This window comes from Eutrigla gurnardus (assembly GCF_963514095.1).
Source record: "Eutrigla gurnardus genome assembly, chromosome: 18".
Lineage (NCBI taxonomy): Eukaryota > Metazoa > Chordata > Actinopteri > Perciformes > Triglidae > Eutrigla > Eutrigla gurnardus.
Genome location: NC_139929.1, coordinates 18,540,674 through 18,562,074, shown reverse-complemented (window position 1 = coordinate 18,562,074; position 21,401 = coordinate 18,540,674). Strand labels below are relative to the sequence as shown.

Here is a 21,401-nt window from a genome sequence, read left to right as displayed (position 1 = left end):
TGTGTGTGTGTGTGTGTGTGTGTGTGTGTGTGTGTGTGTGTGTGTGTGTGTGTGTATGTGTGTATGCATGCTCATGGGCGGCAGGATGTGCAAACCACAGTAGTGCTTGCAGACACACTTTCCAAAGCTGGAGCAAGTGGTTACCATTCTTCTCCTGGGGCCCGTTTCACAAAGCAGGTTCAACAAACTCTGAACCTAACCCTGAACTCTGAGTTGACCAACTCTGAGATGGGCAACTCTGAGTTTTCAGTTTCAGAACAGCGGTTTTTAATTAGTTCAGTCAACTCTGAGTATGTAAACTCTGAGTTACGCGCGTGCCTGCCGACTCTATAAAGCCATCATCAATGGAGCTCCGATACTACAATTCACCATGGCAACGGGGAGAGCGTCATTAGATATTACTGAGTGTTTATGTAGAAAACGAGCTCATCCTGAGAAAGCGGAGCAACGTAACTGCAGCAAAGTAGAGATAGTTGGCGTGGCAGACAATTAGTGCCCGATCTAATGTGTATAACTGAATGAAACAGTCGATTGATTTAAAGGTAATAACTCTTTATTTTTGGCCTTGCACAGCGACACTGTGGTGTAATGGTTAGCAATGCCGCCCCCGGTGCAGGCGACAGGGGTTCAACTCCCGTAGTTCACAAAGTAGCGCATCAAATAAATGATCATTTTCATTGGGTGTAATCCCCCCAGGCACAGAAAGAAAGTGGCGTCAGTTGAAAATTAAGCATAAGAATATTGCAAATACGTTGACTAAGGCATATGATTTTAATCATATTTCACATATTAAACAGTAAATATAAGCAGATATTTCAACACAGAAATGTACTTAAACATTTCATAAATCTCCCGTTCGCAAAAACACTACCTCCGCAAAGAATCTGGTTGCGGATTATGTCCGCGATATGAAATGTTGAAAATGACGGAGAATATTGTTTAGATAATATCTAATGTGATTGGAAGGAAAGGTAATCAAAATTGTCTCCCAACGCAAAGCTGCTAGAATCACTTTTATTTCCATATCGATTAGGTTGACGATGAAAGGACGGCACATTTTTTCTGAGTTGGTTCAGATTCCGGAAAAAGGCGGAGACATGTAGGGAGAAACTCAGGGTTTGTTGAAGCAAACCTGCTAGCGAGCAGGTTAGGTTCACGGAGTATATTACCCGGGTAACTGACTCAGATTTATGCTGAACTGGCTTTGTGAAACCGAAAAACCAGAGTTTCCCTCATCTCAGGGTTAACTAACTCAAGGTTTTCACTAAACCTGCTTTGTGAAACGGACCCCTGTAGGTGCACAGTTCACACCTTCTCCTCATTTTGCTGGCCGGCTGTGGGTCACACTCTGATTCAGACTGCTCTATCCCGGCAACAATAGCAGCAGTGGCTGTTGAGTGTGGGGGGAAAGGCCGTCTTGCATTGCTGGGGTCACCAGAATGTGCCGCAGCTCTTCCAGGAACGCCCTCCGTCCCTGAAGCATCCCGGGCAGGTGGGCCTGTCATCAAAGCGGATGTTAGCGCTGATCTGAGCGTAGCGGTAGAAGGGCATCATAGCACGAAATATGGCCCATCCGGTCTTGTCATCCCACATGCTATGTGTTGCTTCATGTGTTGAGCAGTAGTCGCCAGCTAGAATAAGAATCCAGATGTAGGCTCATCTCCACTTAATCCACATCCCTCCAATCCTCACACCTTTGCTTCCCATGCAGGTTTGTGTGGGTGCACAGCAGCTGAATCATATCCTTTGTTATAAACATGGCAAAGGCAGACCTCAGGCTGCTGATGCGGGCAACTGCATACAGGGTGGTCCCTGGGGTGATACCAGTGGGTACTGGATTGCAGTGCAGGGTCTCTTCAGCACTTTAAAACTGCATAATTTCCCCATGATGAGACATCCACTCAGCTGCCAGCTCCTCTGTCTCTGCCATCAGCAGCTCGGTCTCCACAACTTTCTGTATCGTCCTCACCCCCTGAAGAAGAGTAGGCAGGCTCCGGCTGGTACTCCTCATCATCAGTGGTGATGCTGTTAGGACCTAACCGTTAGGACTACAGAATGCGGCCTACAAAGCCTACACAATGCGGCCAGACAATGGGACAAAGGAGATAAAAAACTACAACCACCATTTTAGTGTCACCTCCACCTGGTCACGAGATCTGATGTCACACAGCTGGCGCCCTATTGGCTGGCAACTGCATGGGACTCCAGGGGGTCCCCCGGACCAGCCGTGAGCTATAAATCCCGCGGCCACCAGAAAAACTTCCTCTCTCCAAAGTAACTCGCGTTACGCCAGGAGGTGAAGATTACGTCTGCAGCGTTTCCCTTTGTCCTAGGCCGCAGTCTTTCCCCCAAACTCGCTGGACGAGCAACAGACTGTTTTACCCCTCTTTTTCTCTACTCGTTTATTTTTCTTTTGTTTATGATTTTGGATCCCGAGGAGACCACCGCGACAGCGCGACTCTCCCGTTTCCCGCGGTAAGAAGAAAAACTTTCTTCGTCCCAGCTGCCAGCAGAACGGATAACTCTACTATCAGTTAAAAGACCAGTCTCGCGGAATAAACGCCAGTTCATTCACGCGAGCCCGTGTGATAGCGGCACGGCTTCTGGGCCTCCGAATATCGCTCGCGCATTTTCTCTCTCTTTGTTTGTGTCCCGCTAACACACACACACACACATACACGCCGCACACACGTGTCCTAAGCCAGCTGTTCCCGGCGGACGCTAGGGACATAGCTACATCTGGTGGCTACATACGGCTATCTCTCTCTCTCTCTCTCTCTCTCGCTACTCCATCGGACGCCAGTGGCTCCGCCCCTGAACGCTGCGAGGAATAGTTCCATCTGGTGGCCACACATAGCCATCTCTCCCTCTCTCTCTCTCTCTCGACACGCACGCACACACGCGCACGCACACACACGCACACGCACGCACACACATACGCACACACACACTCCACGTGTGTCTCTCCCTTTGTTTAAGCTTAGCTTTGTGTGTTAGGTAGTTAGGTAATAAGGCTTTGTTAATTGCAGTGTTATTGATTGTGATCATTATTACTGATTTTAATAAATCTTATTATATTATAACTAGCGGTCTCTTGTGCTTGTTGTGTATATGTCACTGGATAACAGCAGGTTGTGAAGGCTAGTGCTTGAATTTCACGCCCTTCTTAATTGTTAGATTGTTTTTATGCTTCCATGCCAATGAGCACGATGATTGGCATGTGAGTATAAAACCTTTATATTGAGACTGAATACAGTTTTAGGTTATCTTTTCCCTGATCCCAGGGTGGTGCCCCGTTTATTCATGATTATATCATGATAATATATTAAATATAATTATTAATACCGATAATCATATTGATATTGATAGTTAACTGTTGATAACCAAATCTGCTCCTGCTACAACCCCAACAATGCTGTCATCCTCTGAGGAGGGTGTCCCCTCATCTTCAGGAGAGGATGTGTCCTCATCTCGGGTAGAAGATGTCTCTTCTTCAAGTACAGAGGATTTCTCCCCATCTCCGCTCTCCATGCAAGCACATCACATAGTCACATGCTTGAAGCAGTGAATATGACCACCCTTCCAGACAAAGAATGATCTGGAAGCTGTTAGGCTTACATATAGCATTAGGATTGACTACTCATGCATAAACTCCACAACAGGTTTATAAACAGTTTGTTTATTTTTGTTTCCCCTGCAGCTGCATCTTTGACCTCTGCAATATGTCCTGTGATATTGTTTTTTTTTTTTCGAGAGAGAAGATATTTGGGTATGTAAGGGCTATTGTGTAGTTGTGTGTGGCACTTGTTACACACTACAGGTGCTTTCAACATGTGCCTCATTTTGCCTGGGAAACTCAATGCTCAGTATAGCCTGCATCAACAGAAATTCACTGCAACTTGGAGGTATGATACATATTTGTGCTGCAATTTCACACACAAGCACAATTTTTTTATGCACAAACACAAATGATTATCTGACATCCTTATGATGCACCTATGTCAAAATCATGTCATTCAATTGCTCCATTGGAGTGCAGTAAGCCATCATATGCCCCTATTGGAAACTAAGAATATTACATGAAATTGCTCTCTTGGCCAAAAATGGACAAATTACATAATCTGGTAGAAAATATTAAAAACTACAATTTCCAAGTGTCGAGTTGAGAATGAGAGCCATTTACCTATATTGTTTTATTTAATACTTTAAATAAGAAATTAAAATAATAAATTTTCATGGGCTTCAATTGGCTAGATGCGGCCACAATAGAGCCAAGTGGCAGTTTTTGGCAGCAAGTGGAAGAGCTGAAGTTGGAAAAAAAAAAAAAAAAAAAAAAAAAATATATATATATATATATATATATATATATATATATATATATATATATATATATAAACCTATAGCAAATTTTGCCCATGAAGATTCATGGACAAAATTTGCTAGAGTAAATTTTTTTACTTTTTATACATATCATAGACTTCAACTGAACATTTGATTCTTTTTCTTCAACATAAATTCATATTCTATGTTAGGCAGTTGTCCAGATGTTATCCACAATGGGCCTCATTCGCCAATGGTTCTTTGGAAGAAATCTGTTCTTCAACTCCACTAACGCAGTTTTCACAAAGATTCTGGCATTCACCAATGTTTACGCACATTCAAAAGTACAGTTACACACATTTAAGTGCCAACATGTGTGTGTGTGTGTGAGAAATAATGGGATATTGCGTACTCGCTCCACCATCGGAGCGCACAATCGCCATTTTCAAAAAACTCTGGATGTGTTTGAACACAGCAGGTGGCGCTCTCCTTTACAAACTGGAGAAGGTCTTTATAAATACAACTGCTGAAAATGGTTTCATTCTTGCAAAAACATTACAGCCTATAGATATATTATACACATTTTGTTTTAGTGTCATTTTAGATCTACTACTGACTATGTCATGATCATCAAATGCAGCACTCAGGTCCAGCAAAAACAGGACCACTACATTATTTGAGTCAGACGTGATTCTCAGATCGCTTACCACCTTTACCAGAGCAGTTTCAGTGCTGTGGTTGGCAAGAAAGCCAGCTTGGAATTTGACTAGAACATTATTGGCATACAGCTGTTTTTGTAATTGGTTGAAAACTATTTCTCAAGAAGTTTGTTTTAAATTTGAGATGGGCTAGTAATTGGCATGGTCAGTGATGTCCAGATCAGGCTTTCTAAGAAGTGCTTTTACAAGAGCGGTTTTAAAAACAGAGAGGAAAGTTCCAGCTTGTAAATGTATTAATGATAAGTGTGTTGTTTCATGATAGATGCACTGGAAGCTGGATTTAAACTTGGTGGGAACAGGTTCTAGGGCAAATGTGGACGATTTCATGTATTAATGGTGGCACCAAATTCATCATCTGTTGTCAAACAGTTGTTTTGTCCTGCAGTTGGAGTTTATTTATTTCAAATGTTAAAATCAGATAATTTCAACTAAACATAATTCTTAAAAGTGTATCAAAGTTAGATAGTGTTAAAAATGCCTGCAGTTGTTGTTGATATTCTTTGTTTCTCTGGAGTGCAATTTCAAAATGTGTTGTTTTTCTTCTTCTTGGAGAAAGCTTCAGTAGCTTTGGGGCAAAAATGTTGCTCTAAAACGTCTGTGTTATTGTCACTTTCCAAAATATTAATGCAGAGAATGCCATGGACGAGGATTATTTAAAACAGTGTAACCATTACATTTTACAGCGTAGATTTTACATTTACATTTTTGTCAATTTTTCAAATTCAAATTCTATTATGCTTTTCCACTTTTACCCTTACCTTTACTGTGTTCTATAGTTTGTTGTGCATGTAAAAAGGTCTCCAGTGTGATAAAGCCTGTCAAAGCCTAATGTTCATGACCAAATGGAGTTACACTCCCCCACAGAAAGTAGGGGGCTTGACATTTCAGACATTCACACTAAGCAGCTGACCAATCACAAAACAGTACAACACAGAACATTCAAGCAGACTGGGAGGGGGAAGGGGGTGAAACAGAGCATCTCAGAGGGCGTTTTTACACAGAGATTCCATCGCAATGACGGAAAGGATAGCCCTAGATATGCTGCGTTCGCACCGTTTATAAAAAACTTTGTTTTGTGGCATAATGGCTAACTAACCTGAAGACTATGTGACTCATCCAAGCACCACTAAGCCTGAGAATACCTGTTATTTGTCAACACCAGCTGTGGTTGGTCAATACAAATCAGTAATTATATGTCGATAGAGCTGGAAGAGAGTGGGGTTGATTCAATCCACTCAAACAATGGCAGAGTTTTCCATTAGCACATCTGGCTACACTAAATCCCTGCGACAAAAGGGTGTGATAACGGTTATTGCAATTCCAAACACAATTATAGCTCTCATTTATCTAATTTCCCTCTAAGTTGTTTGTGCTCATTATGTTCCTGGGCTTAGACAGAGTAACAGGGAGCAGATGTAAATTGAAAGCAGGCATGCAGGTGTATGGTTGCTGTTGTCACCACAGATTCATGTGGATGGTTTCCCACCTGTGCAAGATGCCCTGAGGGTCAGAACCTAACAAGACAAGATCACGGTCAGTCATCCGAGGCATGAACCCTTCACATGGGATAGAAATATTTTAGTTACCTTTGAATATGCTGTGTCAGAGGCCTGCGGTAATACAATGGAGGTGAGAAGAAACTGAATGAAGAAAGAGAAAAGGACAGGATGGCTAGAAAGAAAGTGGAGGGGATCAAAAATATGCTGTACATGTTCACAGTTTCAAATAAGATAGATCTGTGACTGGATTTATTTTGGGTTCAATGTGATAATATATTTGGAGGCAGCAGGGGATGTGAGGACATGGAAATAATATTCTCCAAGAACCCTGGGCCGAATTCAACAATTTCCAATAGGCACTTGACTTCCAAGAATATGAACACAATGCTAGAATGAAAGCAAAGGCATAAATACTGGAGATACCCTCAATGAGAAAATAATTTATTGTGTGCTTCGTGGATTATGTTTGATGAGTTACATGGAGGTGCAGAGAAGTGTGTTAGACTGTAACTCTGCTTCCTGGTCTCAACACTGGTTTGTCATGTTTTAGGACTACCAATGAAATCAGCAATGTTTCTAATCCGCCAATCGGATGTTTCCAACCTCCGATTGGCGTAATCGGGTGTCATTAACGCTGACGTGTATAACAATCTTACTGTATTTATGTTTATCCTTAGCCAGCAGTTTCAATTGAGCTTCAATGTCGCCCGCTCTGGCCCCTGGGACACATTTGACTATGGTCGCTGGTGTCACTATTTTCACGTGTCTCACTATGGAGCTGCCAATGACCAGAGTTGGCTTCTCAGCGGGTGTGTCGCTGAGTGGGGAAAATTGATTGGACACGTGAACATGGTGGTTAACTGTGGGCTTCGGTTTAGAACTATGCCTCGTTCGGACATTCACCCAGCCTCCCGGCTGCTCGGGGTTGGCTGGGGGACGGCTAGCTGCTACGCTATGTCGGTCCGCACCGCGTACAGCTAGCGTCAGCTGGCTGGTTACAGCGGCAGCCGACGGAGGATTGTTGGTGCGGAGCCGCGCTTCCAAATCATTTATCCTCGCCTCGCCTCCAAAGCAAAACGTGAACTACATTTATTACATGTACCGTTATCAGTAAAGGAGGCAGAGAAGTAGCTGAACATTAGACACACCAGGCAGGAGAGAACAGAAGGAGGACAGGAAAAGAGAGAAGCCATCGTAGCTGCTAGGCTAGCTGTTGTGCCAAAACAGAGATAGCAAGTAAACAACTGTAAATTTAGCGAGAGGCAACTTAGAAAATGAGCAATGTATCTGCTGAAACAGGGATAGCATGTGTTTAAGTTTAAACTTAGCAGTAGGTAGCCGCTGAACAGGGAAACTACGTTAAATTAACAGTTAGGCTAGAGAGAAAAACACAGCCTGTGGTGACTATCAAGGTGAAACAGGAAATAACGCAAGGCATCAGCTGACAGGAAGTCTATAAAGTTCTGTCAAACCAACAGATGGTGCCACTTTTTACGAGAGCAAGTATTAAAATTGTATATTAATACACATTGATATACATATTTTAATATTATCCTTAAATTCCTACTAAGTCAAGGTCGCCTCCTCCATCTCATCACCTTTCACCCCCCAAGCAGGAGTCTCCCAAGGAGCAGTTCTCAGTCCACTCTTCCTTCTTTACAACTCGGACATCTAGTACCCCCCAGCTACCACTGCCAAAGTATCAGTTTGCAGACAATTTCTGTTCAACCTTCAAAAACCCCAAACTTGCAGCACAAAAACTCACAATATGTATTAAAGAAATGTATTAAAGAAAACTGGTCAAATATATGGAGAATCATACATAACCACGCCAAAACACAATGTATCATTTTCACCAAAAACCACCATCTACAGGCCAACATCAACTTGAAGATAAACAACCAGAACATCACCTTCTTGAAAGAAGCCACATTCCTAGGCGTAACTTTTCTAAACAACATGACCTGGACCAAACACGTCAAAAACCTGGAACAAAAAGCAATAATAGACTAAACCATCTAAAAGCCCTCTCTGGCAAACATGGCGCATCAACCTCCACAGTCATAAAGTATACGTATAGTATAGTAGTAGCTATAGTATATGGCCTACATCCGTCCACTGTTTGAATACTCAGGCCCCGCCTGGATCACTGTCTCTGACAATCCTGAAATCTGAAAAACCTTCAAATTATCCAAAACAAAGCACTCAAACTGGCTCACCGACTCCCCAACTACATTAGCAACCACTACATTCACGCCAAAACAGGAATCAAAACGATCAAACAAAGACCAAATCATCGCCTCAATAAAGCCACAAACAACCCGGCCCTCAAGAAAACAATACTGGAAGCACAATCGTCAACCAACACCCCACTTTAACTCATCCTGCAGCTGGCCAAAGCCACCCAACCTCCCATAGTGGACTAGACCAACATATCCAACAGGATCCTCAGTCACTGGTACCCAAAATCATCCACATGCGCACACACACACACACACACACACACACACACACACACACACACACACACACACACACACACACACACACACACACACACACACACACACACACACACATTCGTAGAAACCACACACCAAGCACTAGTTTTATTTTGTTTTATTTGTTTGTGCCTTGGTCCACATCCTACCTCACGAGTCCCTTTGCTCCCTCCTCCTCTCAACACCTCCTTTTGATGCATAGAAAAGGGCAGGTTGCGGACCCCCTGGTCACGGACCCCCCCAGTTGCGGATCCCCCGGTTGCGGACCCCCCGGTCGCGGTAAACGGCTTGCGTGTTGCTGCTGTGAGCATGAAGCTCCCCCTCTCCCTCAGGTGTCTGAAGCGGAACTCTCAGTCAGCATGTTTTGGCTTGCTGTAGAACTGCAGCCCTGCTGACAAAAATTAGGAGCCCTGCTGCTTTGCCTGGTCTTGCGCTGCCTCGCTCGGCGCTGCTTGTCTCCATTTACCTGGGTCATTTGCTTCTAACGCCAGTCAAAATAAACTAACTCAAACGATTGATTGAGTGACTCGCTCCTCTCTGTAAAACCTGTAAAATCACATGTTAACATTACCTCGTCCATCAGTTTACCCTAGCAAGCGGCTGCTAGAAGTTAACACGGACAAGAGAAGGTGGTTCATGACTTTCGCTGAGTTAAACTTCGGCCGTAGCTCGAAGCAGTGGAGGTTTTGTTGCTATGTATCACTCCGCCGTCACTTGGAAGAGAGGACGACTCACAGCATGAGTTTTTATGAGTTGTCATGAGCTTAAGGTCGGCCATAACAACAGACCATACTCACATAGCCTGACAGATTGAATAAATCAGCTTCCTCAAAACTTAAACCACTGATATTTAAGAAGTGGATTAAACTTCAACAGCATAAATCATCCTTTTAAATTAAAATAATAAAACATAAGTTAATGTATGTTGGACGAAAATACTTTTTTTTGCACTTCGTACACATATATAATGACAAATAACATAAATATAATTAGAGTTAAAATAATTAATAATAATTATAGTGTTATAAAAAAATATAAATAATAATAATAATAATATTTATATTTATAATAATAATAATAAATAATATATATATATATATATATATATATATTCCTTTTTTTATGTTAGTGTGACTTGAGTGGTTGGGGTGTCTTCCTAGGATCCCTCTCACCCCTCACTGACCCCTTAGCTGTTCACTGGCACATCTCAGCCCTGGTAAGGTCTTCCTCTTTCCTGAGTCCCGAGGGAGTGATTAAGTTTACTGGTTTTAACTATTTTTTTAGTAATAAAATGGATTGTTTTAAATGGAACCACGTCTCTAGCTGCATCTATATGTGAACCTGAGTAATTGCCATGCAAATTGTTAATTCCTTTGGTGAAATTCTGGCAATGTGAGTTGATCAAATCAAATCAAATCAAATCAAACTTTATTTATAGAGCACATTTTTCACGACCAATGGTTGACCAAAGTGCTGTACAGTTCAGTAAAACAAATACAATACAATACAATGAGAATAATAAAAATAAATAAATAAAAATATACACAAAATACAGTAGACGGGTGTCATGCTCAGCCTGAATTAAAAGCCATGGAGAATAGGTGGGTCTTCAATAGGGACTTAAAAACCTCTAGGGTCTGGGCTGATTTAATATGCCAAGGCAAGCTATTCCAGAGCCTCGGGGCAGCTGCCGCAAAGGCTCGGTCCCCTCTGGTTTTAAGTCTGGTCCTGGGGACTTTCAGGAGCAGTTGATCTGCCGACCTCAGTGCTCTGGCTGGATTGTGACTGTGTAAAAGTTCAGATAGGTATAGTGGAGCCAGTCCATTTAAAGCTTTAAAAACAAATAGCAAAAGTTTAAAATCAATCCTGAAGCGGACAGGGAGCCAGTGTAGTGAGGCCAAGACTGGTGTAATGTGGTTGCGCTTTCTTTTTCCAGTCAGAAGACGAGCGGCAGCATTTTGCACGAGCTGCAGGCGACGGAGCAACGACTGGTCGACACCAACATACAAAGAATTACAATAATCCAGCCGTGAAGAAATAAAGGCATGGATCACTCTCTCTAGGTCTTTGGGAGGAAGATAGGCCTTAATCTTGGCTAAGAGTCGAAGCTGGAAGAAACTTGTTTTGACAACAGAGCTGACCTGCCTGTCAAATTTAAAAGCACTGTCTAGTGTTACTCCAAGGTTCTTGACATGAGTGCGGGAGTTTGGAGTAAGTGGGTCCAGAAAACCAGCAGAAAAATCCTGAATATTTTGCCCAAACATAATAATCTCAGTTTTGTTTTCATTAAGGTTGAGAAAATTTATGTCCATCCAAGTTTTTACATCAGATAAGCAATCAAGCAATGGCTGCAATGTATCCTTACTCTTGGATTTTAAAGGGATATAGATTTGTACATCGTCAGCAAAACAGTGGAAAGAAATGTTGTGTTTCGCTAAGATGGATCCCAGGGGCAACAAATACAGTAAAAACAGGATAGGGCCCAAAATAGAGCCTTGAGGGACTCCACAGGTGAGAGGGGCAGCGGTAGAGGAAAACTCCCCCAGGTGAACTGCGAAACTCCTATCAGAAAGATAAGACTCGAACCATTTGAGGGCAGTACCTGTGATGCCTACGCACTGTTCTAAACGTAACAGAAGGGTCCTGTGGTCCACAGTGTCAAAGGCAGCTGACAGGTCTAGGAGCACAAGGACAGCAGAGTTACCTGCATCAACAGTTAAAATAAGATCATTAAAAACTCTTAAAAGGGCCGTTTCCGTACTGTGGCGTGGTTTAAAGCCAGACTGGAATTTTTCATTGATGCCATGGAGAGTTAAAAATGATTGCAGCTGAACATAGACTACCTTCTCCAGAACCTTTGACAGAAACGGTAGCTTAGAGATAGGTCTAAAATTAGAAAGAACAGAAGGGTCTAGATTTTTCTTTTTGATTAGAGGCTGTACTACAGCATGTTTGAAGGCAGCTGGGACACAGCCTGAACTGAGACAAGTGTTTATAACAACAAGAACACTTGAGCCAACAGTATCAAAAACTTCTTTGAGAAAGCGAGAGGGAATGCTATCAGAGGGGCAGTTCGTAGGCCGCAGACCCTTCACTATATCTGAAAGTGATGACAGCGACACAGGCTCAAACTGGTCGAAAACAGCAGGGCACATCGGTGTAACAACAAAATCGGGGGCAGCCAGTGTGTGTAACTTAGACCTGAGAGCAGAGATTTTTCCGATAAAAAATTTAACAAAGTCTTCACAAAGGGAAGCTGACGGCAGGATGGAAGGAACCTCACAGGGATTTACAAGAGAGTTTATAATGTTAAAGAGAACTTGAGGCTTGTGACTGTTTGTGAGGACAAGATTAGATAGATACTTTGTTTTAGCCTCTTTTACAGCTGTCTGATAGATGGATAAAGCAACCTTTAAGGCCCCTAAGGAGACATGTAGTTTGTCCTTCTTCCACTTTCTCTCAGCACGCCGACATGAGCGTCTGAGAGAGCGGGTGGAGTCATTCAACCAAGGCTCAGAAAGTGCTTTAGTGCGTCTGGATCTAAGAGGAGCAACAGAATCCAATATACTTTTACATGTGGAGTTAAAACTGCTAAGACACTCCTCAGCGCTAAAATCACAGTTTTCATCTGAGATCATACATTTGTTAAAAATAACTGAGAACTGGGATGCAGTTGAAGGGTTAAATGTACGTGAGCGGCGTACAGGAGCACACACCTTAGGCCTCAAACAGGGTATTGAAACAGTAAATAAAACAGGCAAATGGTCCGAAATACACGACGCACAGATCTCGTTTACACAAACTGATAGACCAAATGATAAAACCAGATCCAAAGTGTGGCCCTTTTCATGTGTTGGTTCAGTCACAGACTGAACAAGATTAAAAGAATCAATGAGATATAAGAAATCCTTGACCAGAGGGTTTGATTCACAGCACACATGGACATTAAAATCACCAGAAATTAAGAGATGGTCATATTTCACCATAACCTTTGACAGAAGGTCAGCAAAGTCTTGTATAAAGTCCTTATTGAATTTTGGAGGACGATACACAACCGCAAACAACACGGGAGTGGACAGATTCAATTCAAATACCTGCAGCTCAAAGCTGGAGTAAGTGTCTAAATTGATCTGTCTACACTGAAAGCTGGATTTGTAAACGGAGGCCAGACCTCCACCTTTACCGGAGGTACGAGGGGAGCTGAAGAAAGTACAGTCAGGAGGAAGAAGTTCGGAGAATGGGGTGTACTCACCAGCATGAAGCCAGGTCTCCGTCACAAACATAAAATCCAGTTCACGAAAGGTGAAGAAGTCATTTAGCAGAAAAGTCTTGTTTGCTATTGATCTAGCATTTAGCAGGGCCATGCTAAGCTTGACCTCCACGCTAGTTGACGGTGCAGCGCGTTTCAACGGGCGAAGAAATGCGTGGCTAACACCGCCTTTGCGGGCCTGCGACTGCCAGCCTCGAAAACGGCGCTCGGTCATCAGACCGGGAGCGGCACGCAGACGAGACAGCGCAGGTGGAGCGGGCCACGTCGGTGGAGCAGCGGACGGGTCGGGCGCTGTCATCGGGCCAAGCGGAGCAGGCCACGTCGGTGGAGCGGGCCACGTCGGTGGAGCAGCGGACAGGTCGGGCGCTGTCATCGGGACGAGAGGAGCAGGTAGAGTGGGACACTCGGTGGAGCAGCGGACGGATCGGGCGCTGTCATCGGGACGAGAGGAGCAGGTGGAGTGGGACACGTCGGTGGAGCGGCGGACGGATCGGGCGCTGTCATCGGGACGAGAGGAGCAGGTGGAGCGGGCCACGTCGGTGGAGCGGGCCACGTCGGTGGAGCAGCGGACGGGTCGGGCGCTGTCATCGGGCAGAGCGGAGCAGGTGGAGCGGGCCACGTCGGTGGAGCAGCGGACGGGTCGGGCGCTGTCATCGGGCCGAGCGGAGCAGGTGGAGCGGGCCACGTCGGTGGAGCAGCGTACGGGTCGGGCGCTGTCATCGGGCCGAGCGGAGCAGGTGGAGCGGGCCACGTCGGTGGAGCGGGCCACGTCGGTGGAGCATGCCACGTCGGTGAAGCAGCGGACGGGTCGGGCGCTGTCATCGGGCCGAGTGGAGCAGATGGAGCGGGCCACGTCGGTGGAGCAGCGGACGGGTTGGGCGCTATCATCGGGACGAGAGGAGCAGGTGGAGTGGGACACGTCGGTGGAGCAGCGGACGGATCGGGCGCTGTCCTCGGGACGACAGGAGCCAATGGAGCGGCATTAACATGGCGGATCCAACGGGCCCTGAAGTGCGGTAGGAGGCGAGAACCTGTTTCAGTGGAGCAAGTCAGCAGGTAGGCCTTGAGTCTCACTTGCACACCTCCACGCTTTCCCCGTCTTCTGAAGCGCTTTCTCCGGGGAAAGGTGCATGGAAGGCGTCGCAGGTACGCGGGTACGCCCGAAAGCACGGGAGGGGGGTTCACTGACTGTCCACCCAAAAAGCCAGAGGCTTGGATGTTGAGTAGGGCTTGGCGGTCGTAAACAATTAAAGCAGAGACATCCCGGCAACAAAAACAGAAAAAAAGAGCAGTAGCAAATAAAGTACTGAGCAGACGAAGCAGGCGAGGCAGACGGCTAGCCGACACAGGCGCCATCTTGGACCAGATGATAAGTTTATCTCCCTTCAATCTGTAACGATTAAAGGAAAACACCACCGTATTTCCATACTGAACTATGTTCTGCTCTGATCTTAGACGAGGTGATACATACCTCCCTCTCCTCTGTGTGTGCACTCAATGGCTCTTGCGCGAACTCCGCGCAGCGCTAATTTGCTAGCATGTAGCTTGTCCCAGTATATTCCTTAGGATCCAAAGGGGGGTGAAGTTAGAAGCGACCAAGCACTTCCACGTTGTCCCTATTTAAATACGGTTACGTGAGTAGTTACACGACCCAAGATTGGTTACACAAAATGAAACATGCCAATTTTTCTAAGCGGATAACAAGGATAACTATATAGTATGGCGGAATAACAACTGGAAGCACTTCAACGTCGGCGCAGTAATATCATCACTCAAAAAATGACGGGACTATATACCTTCTGCTTGTTTTCACAACCCTGTACGATGCACGTTATAACCATGATGTTTGATTGTTCACAAACTATCTTACTACAACCTGATGCTTCCTCAACTGTGCACAAACTACTACAGCTGGTGCAGGCGACGGCGTGCAGGTCACGTAGGTTCTATTGACGGAAGTAAGAGGGGGAGCGGAGTGATGATATTACTGCGCCGACGTCGAAGTGCTTCCAGTTGTTATTCCGCCATACTATATAGTTATCCTTGTTATCCGCTTAGAAAAATTGGCATGTTTCATTTTGTGTAACCAAACTTGGGTCGTGTGACTACTCACGTAACCGTATTTAAATAGGGACAACGTGGAAGTGCTTGGTCGCTTCTAACTTCACCCCCCTTTGGATCCTAAGGAATATACTGGGACAAGCTACATGCTAGCAAATTAGCGCTGCGCGGAGTGCGCGCAAGAGCCATTGAGTGCACGCACAGAGGAGAGTGAGGTATGTATCACCTCGTCTAAGATCAGAGCAGAACATAGTTCAGTATGGAAATGCGGTGGTGTATTCCTTTAAAAGTCCCATATTATACTGTTTTTCATCAATTTCACACAGCTGTTAGAGATTCAACAACACTGTATTCGATATGCATTGCCCCAAACCCATCCATGGTCCTGAATTTCAGCTGTCTAAAAGTTGCTCAAATGAGCTCTGCTGAGAACAGGCTGTTTGCGTGCCTGCACCTTTAAATGATAATGAGCTCCGGCTCCCTCATTCCTGAAGCAGTCCAATGTGAAGTGGTTAGCACACACATATATGCTAACACACACCGCAGCCGGCACGTTCCTATGTTCCTGTTGTTTTAACGCTGTGTGTTACAAAAATCACATCAAGAATATACTCTACGCGTTCCACTATTTTCCATTTTTCCTCAAAATGTCTCATCTGTTTCGATTTTATGTTAAGAAATACAATCAAAACAATCCTGAACTTTTTCCAAGGTTTCTCTCGATTCTTCAGATGACAAAGAATCAACAACAGCTTCTTTTGCATGGCCATGGATGTCATAAACCAGTTCCTCCACTGAACCAAGTTAACATTGCACAGTACTTCAGAAACCCCTGAGGCTTGCACTTGAGCAATAATAGAGCTGCACATGTCGAGTATTTTTATTTTTTACATTTGGAATGTGTAGTGTGTAGTGACAGTCACAAGAGAGCTTAATAACTGTTTGAAGCAGAATCAAACATTAGCTGCAGGCTCAAACTCACATTGCTGACAAAATCTGAATCAACACAGTCCTTCTGTGCTCAAGATAAGTGTCACAGATGACGGTTGTCAAAAGGTTGAGCAGGGACAGTTTCCTTGAGGAAGGATTTCATGTTTCTCCCCACCTGAAAGAGTGAGAGAGAGAATGAGTGTGAGAGAGCAAATAAATCACATGGATTACAACTTGGTGTCAAGTGCTAGCACGGTTTCCTAGAATTAGGATAACATCTTCAAATTACTGGAGGAGCACAATTATTTTTCCTTTCATGTTTACTGTTAATTTCAAATTAGGACAAAGCTGCTTCTGTGTTGTAACACCAACCCTGTAAGAAAAAGTATAAACTATCTGCAACACGTAGGGCACCCATGCCAATTCAAAATTACTATCAGCCCTGGAGAACCCAATATCGTTTTTTGTCTAAAAGTGAAATATGGTTAAAATACAATTCTGAGAACATATCTTGAGTATACAGTCATATGCTATAGAAAATAGTCAACACCATTTCAATTACTTGAATAACCGTACCAATGATCTCTCAACGTCCACTGCCAGAGATTCTGAATAAGCTTGAGAAAGACTTGTTTTATGCAAGTTTCAAGCCTCTTGAAGTTAATTTCCATACCGTATTAAATTAACAGGAAGGAAATGTTGCCTGAAAAATTGTTGAGCAATTGTAAATCAGCAATCTCCAGCATCAGCAATAATGCAACTTGAATTTGAAAATGACCAGTAGTAATGTTCAGCACACATATATGGGACATGGAGTAAAGCAGCCAAAACATGAAAAGAACTGGTGTGGTCCAATGATACGTTATATTGGATTAACAGGTAATCTACAGTTTCCAAATAACACAAGGCTACCACCATTATAAGATTCCTGTTGGGCAGACAAAAGAAGCTCATCCAGATGCACACTTTGAGGATGATTTTTTGCACTCTGCAATATTACTCAGTTTAAAGAATGCTGGCCATTTTGGAAGGAATTTACCAGACACTTTATCACCAAAGAGCATAATGAAGTTTTGGTCCATCTTAAAAACAAAACATGACAGGTGAAAATAGATTAGTTAGCAAACAAATAAAGCAAACAAAAAGCTGTCAACAAGTTATTATTTCTTAACCAGAAATCTCGGGAAAATGACAGTGGAGACTGTGGCTGGGTTTTGAACAACCCTTTGTCTTTTCCTCAAATGTTACTTTCATTTTGCCTTTGACATGGGTTTCGTCAACTAAGTCACTCATCACAATCATAGCTTCATTGTGCAGGTAAATGAGTTGTGCTGCACAGTTTTAGCCTCCATGCCAGGTAACCAGAACCAACTGGATCATAGAAATGCTCCTGTTGATTAAAAAAAGAGGATAGAAGTTAATCCATTACCTGATTAAGAACAAGGAATGATCCTGAACAGACCAGCACCATTTTTAATTAAATGCATTGTAGCACTGCCGTGGGGTTATAGGTTAAATAATTGCACATTACTTAAATAGCAGAAGGGAATATGTAACCTACAATTTCAGGTTGTAGGGCAGCAGAGAGGTTACAGTTTTGACTAATACAGGCCAGTTTGGAACATTAAGTATGACTTTGGTTTTAACTACAGAAGAATTTTGGGAGATTTTAATAGATCTTTTTAATTTGAAATTGTGAAACACTGGATCTCATATTGAAAGACGCTGATTACTAGGATACATTTACATCTCAGATTTCAGAAAAGAAGATATCTCCACATTCAAGTGACAAACCTTGCACAGATACAATTCAGTAGAGACGAGGTCAGACATTTTAGCGGACATAAACATAAGAAAACACATTTTTGAGTGGAGGGGGACAAACTATATGCAGCTTCAGACTAGGTGCCAGTGATAAACCTGCCAATTCTGGTGTTCTCTCCGATGCAATTTTATATATAGCAGAGAAATTAGCTGTAGCCATTTATAGAAACATAGTTAGTCGACGGGTTAGACTAGAAGGTTTTCATTCACAGAAAGTGCTTAAACAGTATTTTGTGAATTGAAGGTATCTGAATCGGTATTGGAAATGTTCAAACAATACCATCATATCATAAAGGGTTCCAAAGTTATTTGATTTTCTTGTAGAAACATTCTTCTGTTCTTCTGTAGCTGGGACAGAATAGAAGCACTTATGTTGATTTGTACAACCAACAACAGAGCAATCTGCGTGTCTAGCTCTGAGAAACGACATTGTGAAACACTGCTGTCTCACCGCAGGAAACACCGAACACTCTCGGATATCTCCTATCATCGTGCAGAGGAGTTTGGCCGTTGCAAATGACTCCCTTGGTTACGTAACGACGGGAGCTGAATCTGAACAGCCCGTAGGAGTGCCGTTGTACCAGTGGGGGGGCTGCAGAGACCAGTTGACAGGCTCAGGGAGGACCAGTTTATAGGTGTAGTGACCAGAGAAAACCTGTTTTCATAATATGGGACCTTTAACATACGCATAAACTGTGCATACACTGCACAGTTTCATATCTGGTTGATAATTTATCAGACCAACTGTCAAAACAATGTCCTTCAGATGTTTGAGAAATGTGTGTTTTGAGCCAGCAGATTCTAGACTGGGGGACAATTATACATTTTCCAGGCATGCTGCACAGTATACAGTAGCATAGCAAACACGAACACACTGGGCATTAATTATGTATTGGTCAGATGAAAAATTGTTCTAGGCCTCCGTTTGCACCCAGCTCAGTATACACATGAACTCACTCATGTTTTGCATACTCTTATCATATACACACACATTACAGTATACGGAACATATTCTCTTTCTGCGCCATTCCTTGTATAAAAAAAGCACAGCATGAATGTAAAATGAAAAACCCCAGCTTGTATAAAGAAAAGACTGCAGGGCAATATTTGATCAAGTGAGACAGCTCCCTGCCTTGCTAATATTCAAAGGATTTTCTTGCTGCAGGAATGTGAATATGTAATGTATTCCCAAGTAACAAAACAAATACAATAGGGGATACACACAAAGCATCTGAAATTCAGTGCAGCACAGGCAGCTGCCACATGCAAGGGAAATATAAAATACACCTTTGATATTAGCATCATGGTTTGTTTGCAGTGATGTGAATAAGGTGGGTCGCATGAGGTGTTATTTCTTTGTTCAGTTCATAGAGACAAAGGAGCCAAATAAATCTCCTCTTCAGTGCTTTTCCACTCATATTTTGGTATTGGTGTCAACTGAAATTATTTTATGATTTCACTTAAAGTGATGGTTCGGAGTGAAATGCACCCCAGGTAATTTCCACAATGACATCCAGCCAAACACCCCCTCGGAAGCATTTTTAGCGATGGTCAGTATTGGTCTAGATAGGACGATCAGCCGAATGGCTTAGTAATAGCGCAATAGTACATAGTGTATATTTCGTAAATTTCCCCACTAATAATGCATGGAATGTTACCAAACTTCTGCAGTAGTACACATAGGGTCTGTACTCACAAAACGAGGCATTTTAAAGTTTGTAAGTACATCAGGAGTTTATTTAAAAGAACACTTGCCTGATAGCTTCTACTGCTAAAGCTACCGCTGTTGCGTAGACGGCACTTCCGTGTTTACCCAGATTCTTCTTCGTTAGTGTTCGTTGGTGTTTTGTTGGTCGGACATCACTTCATAGAGCTCACTTTAATGACTCTAATGACCACTATTGATTAGTTAACAACCAATGAATATAATTTCGATAAATCAATCTCATTTACTTAGATCGTAAACTCTTAAATTATTGATCTTTGTGTTCTGCATGGAAGAAATATCCACAGACAACAGTGTTTGTAATAAAGGGTTATTTATTGACTAACTAATGATTGAACAAGATGAATAAAATAATAACAGAGATGTAACATAAACAGAATGTTATAAATCATGTTTTACACAATACCAACATATCTAGACTATATTTTGAAGCATAAATGATCATTTTCTTAGCTTTGCTCCTAAACTGGTCTTGACTGTCTTTAGGTATTTCTTCTGTTAACTAAAGAGAATAACATCTGGCCTCCTTATCTGCATGTGTGATTTAGGAGGCAGGGAAGAGAATAATTTGAAACACAGGAGACACTCCAATACTCAACTTTAAAAGATTTATATCCTTGGGAAAGGTGCCGAGAAGAAGGAGGGCCTAATCTTTAACGCGATCAGGGCTCTCTGTCAATCAGGCCTAAGCTGTGTTTGCGATGTTTTAAAGTCTGGTGTCTCTGAAGGTCTGTGTCCTCCTCACACTTGGAGATGCGTGGATGATGTTGCTGAGGCTCAGATTTAGGAGTTCATGAATCTCCTAATCTGGAAGGTTTTGAGGCCGTAAAGAGGCCTTTCACATTCCTTCCGTGCCAGTCCAGTGATCTGGACGTGAGTGTTATTTCACCCGGAGACTCTGGCCTGTGACTCCTCTCCATGTTCTCCAAATGTGGATAGTTCATCCTTTGTTTATTAATCCAATTAACATTTGAGTGTAAAATAATCATAAAGCTGTTGTTCCTACTACCTCTGACATGTGAAAAGATATTGTATTTCATCATAACTTTCAATGTTATTTTGCCGCTGCAGTCATATTGGAAACTGATAATTCAACAATATTCCTGAACCATGAGCATATTCTGGGGACAGAGTTTGGGAAGTATAAAAAGAATGGAAGGGTATGAAAGTGTGATTGAGTGAGTGTCTGAAGACGAGGCAGAGAAGTAAAGAGAAGGAACTCAGAAGTTGGCCTTCCAGTGGTCTTACATCATCTTTTAATGAGGGTCCTAATAATCTCCAGTGGCTGCCACACAGGAAGGGTTGAGTGGCATTCAAAGGGAATACTATTAACTCTTCATGACACCGCTGCCAAGAGGGAGAAGGCTGGCAAGACTTGGATGCATAGATTAAGAGATGAATGGATGCAAAAGTGCACCAGAGGATTAGTGGAGGAAGAGGGGAGAATGAGTGGCCAGTTGAAGCAGTGGTCAGGAACCGGGTGGGAAATAATTTGAAGGGATGAATTATGGAAGGATTACTGACCGATTACTGCATGTTAATATACTGTAT

General features: G+C 43.1%; 1 long non-coding RNA gene across 1 annotated transcript in view; it reads right to left on the bottom strand.

The window, feature by feature from the left end:
• LOC311028995 overlaps positions 1 to 21,401 on the bottom strand; it is a 386,496-nt gene that overhangs the window by 312,303 nt on the left and 52,792 nt on the right. The window lies entirely within an intron of this gene.